Here is a 10,035-nt window from a genome sequence, read left to right as displayed (position 1 = left end):
AGGTTTCTGGCGTGCCCAAGGGACGCAACTCTGCAATCTGAATTGCTGCGCCTAAGACAACTAGGCCACCCATGCCCGAAGCTGGCCAGGAAACAAATCAGATAGAGTTAGATGGCTTTGACACAACCTTGAAACACTTCTGTTTCCTCACAGATGAGGTGAAATGGGGTTTAACTTCGCGTTCAAGATTATCGTAACTTGCATACATGTGCGTGCAGGTCTCTTTGCAAGTCTCTACAAGAAGTGACATTGCACATGTGTTGTGTGGCTGCTTGTACTAGTCCGGACTGATGCCGAATTATAGTGCGAGCACACTGACATGCCGCAATTTAACATGAATACCTCACTCAGACACAGTATACTGACTCCGAGCCGACCAGTCCTTGTTCTTGCCCCTTAATGCCAAGCACCAGACAGGGTAACAACAAGCACCATCTTTTAAAGTTCTTTGGTATGACGCGGCCGGGGATCGAACCCCGAACCTTCCACTCACCGGGCACACGCTCTAACCACAAACCCATGGAGGCATTATATTACTTAAACATATTTTTATCCAATCAGGATCGGTAAACAAGTCATCTGACTTATGTCAATACATACATTAAAACAGAGTGAGTGAGTATGGTTTTACACCACTTTGAGCAATATTCCAGCACTATCACGGCAGTGGACACCAGAAATGGGCTTCACACATTGTACCCATGTCGGGAATCGAACCCGGGTCTTCGGCGTGACGAGCGAACGCTTTAACCACTAGGCTACCCGACTGCCTCACATTAAAACAGAACAAAAGGGAGTGGTCAACAGATGGTGCAGTTGAAGAAAAGGTGTTCAATTATAAGAAAAACAAGTCATTAACTACTTAATACTTAGCACTTGTCTTAAAGGATGAATACAATCTTAAGTTATTACATCTGTTCAAATCTACCAGAAAGTAGGATGTACATATGGACCGAATTGAAAATATCGGAATTGACAGATTTTGTTTCATTTCCATTCCCATAAGGGGCGGTCGGGTAGCCTAGTGGTTAAAGCATTCGCTCGTCATGCCGAAGACCCGGGTTCGATTCCCGACATGGGTACAATGTGTGAAGCCCATTTCTGGTGTCCCCCGCCGTGATATTTCTGGAATACACTCACTCACTCCATTCCCAGAAAGCATTGAATTTAATCTGTAACCTTTCAAATAGAACAACGAATCATTTCTTACAATATGTAGTTAGGGCATGTGAAAAATAATGCAATATTTCATCAGTCTGAGTTTGGAGGACAGTCTATGTCAAAGCATGTCATGGATGTTTAATACTTTGTATGAAAACTAGGATCATCAGTATAGTGGTCACAGACAAAGGATCACCACAAAGACAGGAATACAAAAACAAGGAAGACCATAAAACAGAGTGATTATAGGGCACTTCTCAGAGATTTGGTCAGATGTGAGGTGAGGTGAAATAGGGTTTAATGCTACGTCCAAGATTATTGCACTTATATAGCGATGTGCATGTACGTGTGCGTGTTTGTGTGGCTGCTTGTACCAGTCCCGACTGATGCTGATTTATAGTGCTAACGCACTGAGATACCATGCCGCAGTTTAACATGAATACCCCACTCAGACACAGTATACTGACTCCGAGCCAACCAGTCCTTGTTTTAGCCCCTAAATGCCGAGCGCCAGACAGAGTAACAACAAGTACCATCTTTTAACGTCTTTTGGTATGACGCGGCCGGGGATCAAACCCGGACCTTCCGCTTTACGGGTGGATGCTCTACCACTAGACCACGGGAGGCGGTCTAGATTCGGTCAGACCGCCTCCGTGCCTCTGGCCGCCATGCCTCTGGATGAGCACTTGCTGATTTCAGATATCTCTGCATAAACACAAGAATGATGTCACTAATGTAATCAGTAAAGTTTATTCACAAAGGCATGAAGAAACATGAATATTGGTTCGAATCTCGATTCGTCCTGATAATGTTACTAGGTTTGTCAGCATCATATCCGTGCTCGTGAGTTTCGAGGTGGCAGACGACCTGCATCAGTTCGGACCTTCCTCCCACGTCTACTTGACACAGAAACTGACTTACACAGAAAACCCCAAGCCAACCCAATGATCCTAGTTCCGTGTACTAACATACAAGTTATACAGGACCCTGAGTCAGTCAGTGAGTATTGTTTTACACTGCTTTTAGGAAATATTCCAGCAATATCCCAGTGGGGGACACCAGAAATGGGCTTCATACATTGTACCCATGTGGGGATTTGAACAAAGGGCTTCGGCATATAGAGTTAACGCTTTACCCACTGGGCTACCCCACCACCCCATGAGTGAGTGAGTTAGGTTTAACACCGCTTTTAACATTATTCCAGTTATATCAGCTTAATGTGGGAGGAAAGCCCGAAGTAATGAAGGTCTCAGACGTTTACCACTTCGGTGAAACCCACGAGCACTGGTATGGTGCTGACAAACCTAGAAACATAATTGGGGCAAACCAGGATTCGAACCCACAATCATAGGTTTCTGGCATGCCCAAGGGACGCAACTCTGCACAGCGAATCAGGTGCCTTAGACTACTGGGCCACCCGTGCCCCCTACCACCCCATGAACCTGAGACAAGGGCCCTGTGTCACAAACTGATCGTAGCGCTACAACAGTCATAAGTATATGTTAAAGCATGGGAGCTACGATAACCTTAGTGCTACGATCACTTTCTGGAACAGGTCCCAGAACCATTCATTTAAACCCTTGTAAAAAAAGAAAAAGAAAATCCATACAGCTGTTTGATTGAAAAATGGCTTCAGCATCTTGATTTTGATCACAAAAATCTGAACAAGAGTTTAGATTTATGAAATAAAGTTCAGCCAAAGATTGAAATGTAAATTTAAATTTAAGAAATTAATTTTGGCCAAAGATTGAAATGTAAATTTAAATTTAAGAAATTAATTTTGGCCAAAGATTGAAATGTAAATTTAAATTTAAGAAATTAATTTTGGCTAAAGATTGAAATGTAAGATCCAGCGGATGACACGGTGTACAGGAACGATGACACATAACATCAAATGATTATCGACAAACTTTCACAGACTCACGAGGACTGATAACATTTTTGTTTGTCAGCATTCACAATATTATCATGTCTAAATTCTGCAGTAAGAATCTTGGCTTTAATGAGGCTTTAATGACACACATCAAGTTGAGAAACAAAATTGTGAGTGAAAGCAACCATTTTCTTTAATTAATAAATTATCATTTCGATAACTTGCCCAAACAATAAACAAAACTTGTTCAAAAGAAGGGCGACAAAGATTTGTAAGACCATGCCGCTAAACGTCTAAATAAATAATCAATCATTGATTATCAAAATATCAAAATCTGTTGAAATCATTTGTTCCAAGCATCAATTATAAACTAAACAATGCTGCATACAAATTCAACGTAAACACACCAACACATTCCGACAATAAGAAATAGGTGATTTTCATGAATTCATAATGCAATATTTAATTTAGCTGACTGTTATGGTGTTTAATACCTTGTTAGCCCTACAGCACCTAAACATCCTGCCCATTAAACGATTCTCTTCATCCCATAGACAAGGAGCTTCATCACAATAGATTTATTTGAGGTTTCAACATACACAAACAATATTAAAACACATTAACATTAATGCGAGAAACATTATTTTCATTTAATTAACCCTATTCAGAAGAATACAATTCAAAATGTTTTCATACTCTTATTTCAATTTATTTATTACCGTGGGGAACAATACCCATGGACATTTCCCATCTAATAAAGCGGGATATTGCACGATGCATTCTGGTTATGTTGTCCTAGCGTTTTGAGGCTCAATGGTGCTCAATCCTGCATACCAGTGCATTCAGAGTTTCATATGAGAACCACCCATCTCTCTTTGTTTACAGGCTGGATAGCCGTAATACCTTAAGTGCTTTCCATTCACGATTATCTTAGGGATCTCATACTTCAAGCTACTTTGATAATTCCCCCTTTCTTGCGGCGACACTTAGCTCGACAAAAACTAAATTAATTTCCAATAATAAAAGAAGCATGTATTGACGAAAACTCTAAGAGGAAGCATTGAGGCGCGAAAACTCATCAATTTTAGTAGATGGTGTAAAGGAACTCTTTTGAAAGGAGAGCAGTATTCTCCCCAGCAGGTGTGCGGCCCGTAAGGTCGTCCTCGCAGATACTTGAGCTCTGTTCGAGCAGGATATCGGCTCAAAGAATTCGTTTTTGAGATTCATTAAAGAGGACTAAAGAGTCCTGCCTCCCGGCCAAATATTAACCGGCGTGCCCCATCTATGGGCCCAATAATACCAATAACCGCCACGCTTTTATTGGGAATAATCAGTATTTTGTGTCGAGAAAGGCCTGGGTGACAGGCCCAATAAGAGTAGTTGCGATGATATGTGGAGAACACTTCTTCGTATCCGATGAGCCGTTCTAGGAGCATCTACTCCCGAGCTCTTAAAAAGAAAACGTCAGCGAACAGATTTTCTTCGATGTTGAGGATGTCAGTGGAGATGGAATCTGATTCTCTGCCCGAATGTAAGGGAATGCATTAAATCGTCTGGATTGACAGTTTTTCTGTTGGGGCAATTCTTGCCGGGCTGTGCTTCAATTTGCCTGTCACTCACTCCACACAGACTTAGTCAACAGAACATATGATGTCGTAATTAATAACTGAAAAGCAGGATTGAGAGACAGTGCTTGTGGAGGGTCCTCGGTATGCTCAGTCAAGATGCAATTAAGGACATTTGTCTCTGGTTTTGGCAGGGCGCTAACAAAAGACCGCCACCAAGGACGCTTCCTTGTGTCCATTCTCAATTTCAGAGAATTCAGGCAAGTCTCCACTGACCATATAATTGCTGCATTCGTCCATCGTCAGTGATAATATAATCTGTGTAATTGCAGCAGGATATGAAATTGCATCTTTCGACATTTTTCTACGAAACCCGAGCACGTCTGACTCAAAGTATGAGCATGAAAGGGTGGATTAGGATTAGAAAAGACATAATTTATTCGCAGTAGTGGAATGTTGGTTATTTTGGCATAAAACAACATTCATTCTCTCAACATTTCCGCATTTGAACTGCGCAGTCAGGGTGAAACACTGTCAGTACATAATCACCCAAGTAGGGGCAAGTGTAGCTTTGTTGTCTAAGGTGAGGTGATGTGAAATAGGGTTTAACGTCGTGTCCAAGATTATTGTATATAGCGACGTGCATGCACGTGTGTTGTGTGGCTGCTTGTAATGGTCTGGACTGATGCTGATTTATAGCGCTAGCCCACTGAGATACCATGCCGCAGTTTAACATGAATACCCCACTCTGACACAGTATACCCACTCCGAGCCGACCAGTCCTTGTTTTAGCCCCTTAATGGCGAGCGTCAGACAGGGTAACAACAAGTACCATCTTTTAACGTTTTTTGGTTAAACGTGGCCGGGGATCAAACCCCGGACCTTTTTCTCTCTGGGTGGACAGAGGTGGTCTCGTCTAAGGTGAGGTTGGATGAAATGGGGTTTAACTTTATTATTATTGCACTTCTTGCATGACTGTGTGCATGCGCGGCTGCTTGTACTAGTCCGGGCTAATGCCAGTTATATAGTGCTAGCCAGTTTGATAGTGCTAGCTTACTGAGATTTCATGCAGTCTTTTAACATGAATACCACAGAGGTGGTCCGCTTGTCCAATTGGCCACAATTCATTGAGATCCGAGTAAGAAACCTATGATTATGGGTTCAAATACCATTTCACTCTGATAAGTCTCAGAAATAAGTTTCCAACACTACAATAGCCAGGCCGGCTAGTAGGGTTGGGATGAGTAGCTTGGGTACTCGGGCCGGGCGGGTACTTAGTAGGATCCGGGTATCCACAGGACTACCCGGACCCGTGGTTAGTCACATGATACAATGTATATTGTTAATGACGAAAATGACCCGTCTGTCCATGGTTACATTACAAGTCGCTAATATTGGCATTTCTTTCTGACAATGCACATAGCCTTTGACCTTTATAGGTTTTAATAAAGATAAAGCTTCAGTCAACTTTAGTGTATACATGACCAGATTGTTCGGTCAATTTAAGTGTACACATGACCAGATTGTTTTATAGAGTAGGGTAGTGTATCTTAATACTTTTTGTCAGAGATCCGTTCAAACAATTCTCAATCGGACATTTTGTACCCATCTCTTGAGACCAACAGCGGGTACCCGGGTAGGGTCAGGTGAATAGGGGGTTAGGTACTCGAGTAGTAAATTTGGACTCATCCCAGCCCCACTGGCTAGTTAGATAATTTTCCACAATCCAGTTATAGATTTCAGTAGCTTCCTTTGTTACACTGCCAAATTCAAGGAAACATCGGGCCACAGCGAAGGAAACAAGGTTAGAATTTCAATCTCAGTAAGTATCAAAAAGGTGGGTTTCACTTGCAGAACTGGGGGCACAGATAGCCCAGTCGTCTAAGGCGCCGTGATTCGCTGTGCAGAGTTGCGTCCCTTGGGCACGCCAGAAACCTATGATTGTGGGTTCGAATCCCGGTTTGCCCCGATTATGTTTCTAGGTTTGTCAGCACCATACCTGTTCTCGTGGGTTTCACCGAAGTGGTAAACGTCTGAGACCTGCATCACTTTGAGCTTTCCTCCCACATTAAGCTGACACGCCGCGATATAACTGGAATACTGTTAAAAGCGACGTTAAACCCAACTCACTCACTCACTCACTTGAGGACTATTGGCAATGGACCTACCAAGCACAACTAAAACCTTACTACTGAGGATAGAATAACTTGTGAGGATGGATTGTATTTCATCAACTAGTATACTCTACCAATTGAAGGATCTAACTGGCCTGAGATGGAAATTTAAAGTATATAAACTCTACCTGGATGCCACACTGAAAAACAGAGAATGGGTCTGGAGGTGAGGTGAAATGGGGTTTAACGTCACGTCCAAGATTATTGCACTTATATAGCGCCGTGCATGTACGTGTGTGTGTTTGTGGCTGCTTGTACTAGTCCAGACTGATGCCGATTTATAGTGCTAGCCCACTGAGATACCATGCCGCAGTTTAACATGAATACCCCACTCAAACACAGTATACCCACTCCGAGCCGACCAGTCCTTGTTTTAGCCCCTTAATGCCGAGCGCCAGACAGGGTAACAACAAATACCATCTTTTAACGTCTTTTGGTATGGCGCAGTCGGGGATCGAACCCCGGACCTTCCGTTCTCCGGGCGGACGCTCTACCACTAGACCACGGAGGCGGTCGAATGGGTCTGGAATCGTCAGGTGCTATTCACGTTTGTTAAGCCCATTTTAAAAATAACCTGGTAAAGATATTTTTGTTTTCTGTTAAGGGATGACGCTTCTGTAAATAACAAGCTCCATTTTGTTTTAAGGGCTTTTGACCTGTTGTTTGCTTTTCGTTTAACACCGCACTCAGCAATTATCCACTTATATGACAGTGGTCATAAATCATGAAGTGTGGATCAGGCAATCCAGTGATAATCATCATGAGCAATGATCTGTGCAATTGGGATACGATGACATGCATCAACCAAGTCAGCGAGCCTGATCACCCGATCCCGTTAGTCGCCTTTTACCACAAGCACGGGTTGCTGAACCCGGATCTTCACGGTTTAGTTTGACAGTAGAATATGATCTTTATGTAAACCCCACTTGCATAATTGTTACATCTTGAGAAACAGCATACCTGTTAAATAAATATTTTGTGATAATGCCACTCAGATATAGAAGTGAGCAATGAAGCAAATTTGTTCAAAACTCAAATGAGTCAAATGTTTTTGCTACTTTGATATAAGGGTCAATGTCACCAAAAGTAAATAGTCTCTGCACTTATGACCTTTCAACCTTACATGAAGACAAACTATGACTTATATCTTGAGATGTTTCACAATCAGCAAAAAGGAAAAAAGTTTTAAATGACCTTGAAAATGAGGTCAAGGTCACCTCATTCATCCATTGTCTGTGGAGTTCCCAAAGAAACCTTTGACCAAATTAGAATGTAATTTATCAAGATCTTTCTGTGACAAACAAACAACTAATTGGTCAAATGCTTCCCATGACCTTGAAAATAAGGTCAAGGTCACCAATATCACCCGAGATCTGAGTATGCCCCTATGATAACTTGGCACCAAATCAACCAAGATAATATAATCACTACTGGACATGCATATGGACAGACAGAGCCTTATACTTACTCTCCCATGGTTAAAAAAATATAAATAACTGATAACTGGATACTTTCACCAGGTCAAGGCCAAATGACAATCATCAGATCTCTAATTGCTGAATACAATATATTGTGGTTTTATCTAGGAAGTAATCATGTTAAAGTTGGTACAAATTGAGCCAAAACATATTAGCCCAAAATTGCAATTTATAAATGTTCTCAATTTTGATGTATTTTCACGGTCACTGGTGCTTCCGGTCGATCAGCAACACTGACAATCATGATTACTTCGTGGGAATACCGGCTGTGAGAGTGACCGAAATGTCCGAGACTCAAAGAGTGGCGCCGTGTGACTTGTTAAGTGTTCTTGCAGCTGTTCTGTGTACTGACAACAATGTGACTGAACTTGCACTGGTTGAAGTAATTATTAAACAAGGACGTTCATTGTTACCGCTGTCAATACACAGGAAAACTTTAATAAGGCTTATGCATGAAAATGTTAAAAATGCCAATGTTGAGCCATATATCAATATTCATTGGCAACTGGATTTGTTTGAAAAATGAACCCAGTCATAGGTTTCTGGCGTACCCAAGGGATGCAACTCTGCACAGCAAATTGCTGTGCCTCAGATGATGACCTGACCACCTGTGTGCCATAGTAACAATGACAGTGGTCAAGGGAACAGAATGAAATATGTTGTATTTATCCATGAGTGAGTCATAATCGAGTATGTTTTTACGCCGCTTTTAGCAATATTCCAGCAATATCACAGCGGGGGACACCAGAAATGGGCTTCACACACTGTACCCATGTTGGGAATCGAACCCGGGTCTTCGGCATGACGAGAGAACGCTTTAACCACTAGGCTACACGACAGCCCAATTTATCCATGAAGGAAAATGGCAACAAAATGGCACATGGCACCATTTACAATGACGTTAGTTGGTGCGGCCTGCCAGTCACTTCACACACAATTTTGCCTAAATAAATGCAAACAATATTGATTGAAATTTTGAATCAAATTAACAAAATAGTTGACAAACTTAAGTCCAGATATACAATAAACACTTTTTATAACCAGATAGTGTAACAGGATTACACTGCTTACTGTAAAGATTTGTTGACATGGTATCTCCGGTAACCGTATTTCCAGGGTCACATGCTTACAGTTATGTCTGAGAAAATAGTGAGTGAGTGAGTATGGTTTTACGCCGCTTTTTAGCAATATTCCAGCAATATCACGGCAGGGGACACCAGAAATGGGCTTTACATATTGTACCCATGTCGGGAATCGAACCCGGGAATCGAACCTGGGTCTTCAGCGTGATGAGCGAACGCTTTAACCACTAGGCTCCCAGACCGCCGCTGTCGGAGAAAATAACTTACCCTAACAAATTACTAGTAATCAATAGACAAGCAATGACTTAGTCAGCAGTGTGTTACTGTGTGTGGCATGTCGACATCGTCTTTTATGATAACATTTGGTGTACTGTTAGCGTTTGCAACTTTGCAAGTAATGGAAACAAACAAAAGGCAGATTTGATGTGGATAAATACTTGAATGTCATTAAATCATAAGATGTCAGCTAAACCTAGGTACTCGAGTCAGGTCCTTGAGTCCATCTTTTTGTACAGCCCTCGTTTACAGGATCTACGATCAACAGTTTTTTCTTCACCATCTATTTCAATGTGCTTCCAGGCTTTGGACAAATTCCCTTGCAGACCCAGACATTTGTGAACAACACACCTGGACATTCATGAAACAACACACCTGGCCTTTCATGAAACAACACACCTGGACATTCATGAAACAACACACCTG

At 41.9% G+C, this 10,035-nt stretch overlaps 1 protein-coding gene across 1 annotated transcript in view; it reads right to left on the bottom strand.

The window, feature by feature from the left end:
- LOC124144750 (peroxisome biogenesis factor 1-like) overlaps nucleotides 1-10,035 on the bottom strand; it is a 65,794-nt gene that overhangs the window by 12,262 nt on the left and 43,497 nt on the right. The gene's annotated exons all lie outside the window — the stretch shown is intronic.

This window comes from Haliotis rufescens, unplaced genomic scaffold, assembly GCF_023055435.1.
Source record: "Haliotis rufescens isolate VD_foot unplaced genomic scaffold, xgHalRufe1.0.p SCAF_9, whole genome shotgun sequence".
In the NCBI taxonomy this organism is placed as follows: domain Eukaryota; kingdom Metazoa; phylum Mollusca; class Gastropoda; order Lepetellida; family Haliotidae; genus Haliotis; species Haliotis rufescens.
This window is presented reverse-complemented; position numbering and strand designations above follow the sequence as displayed.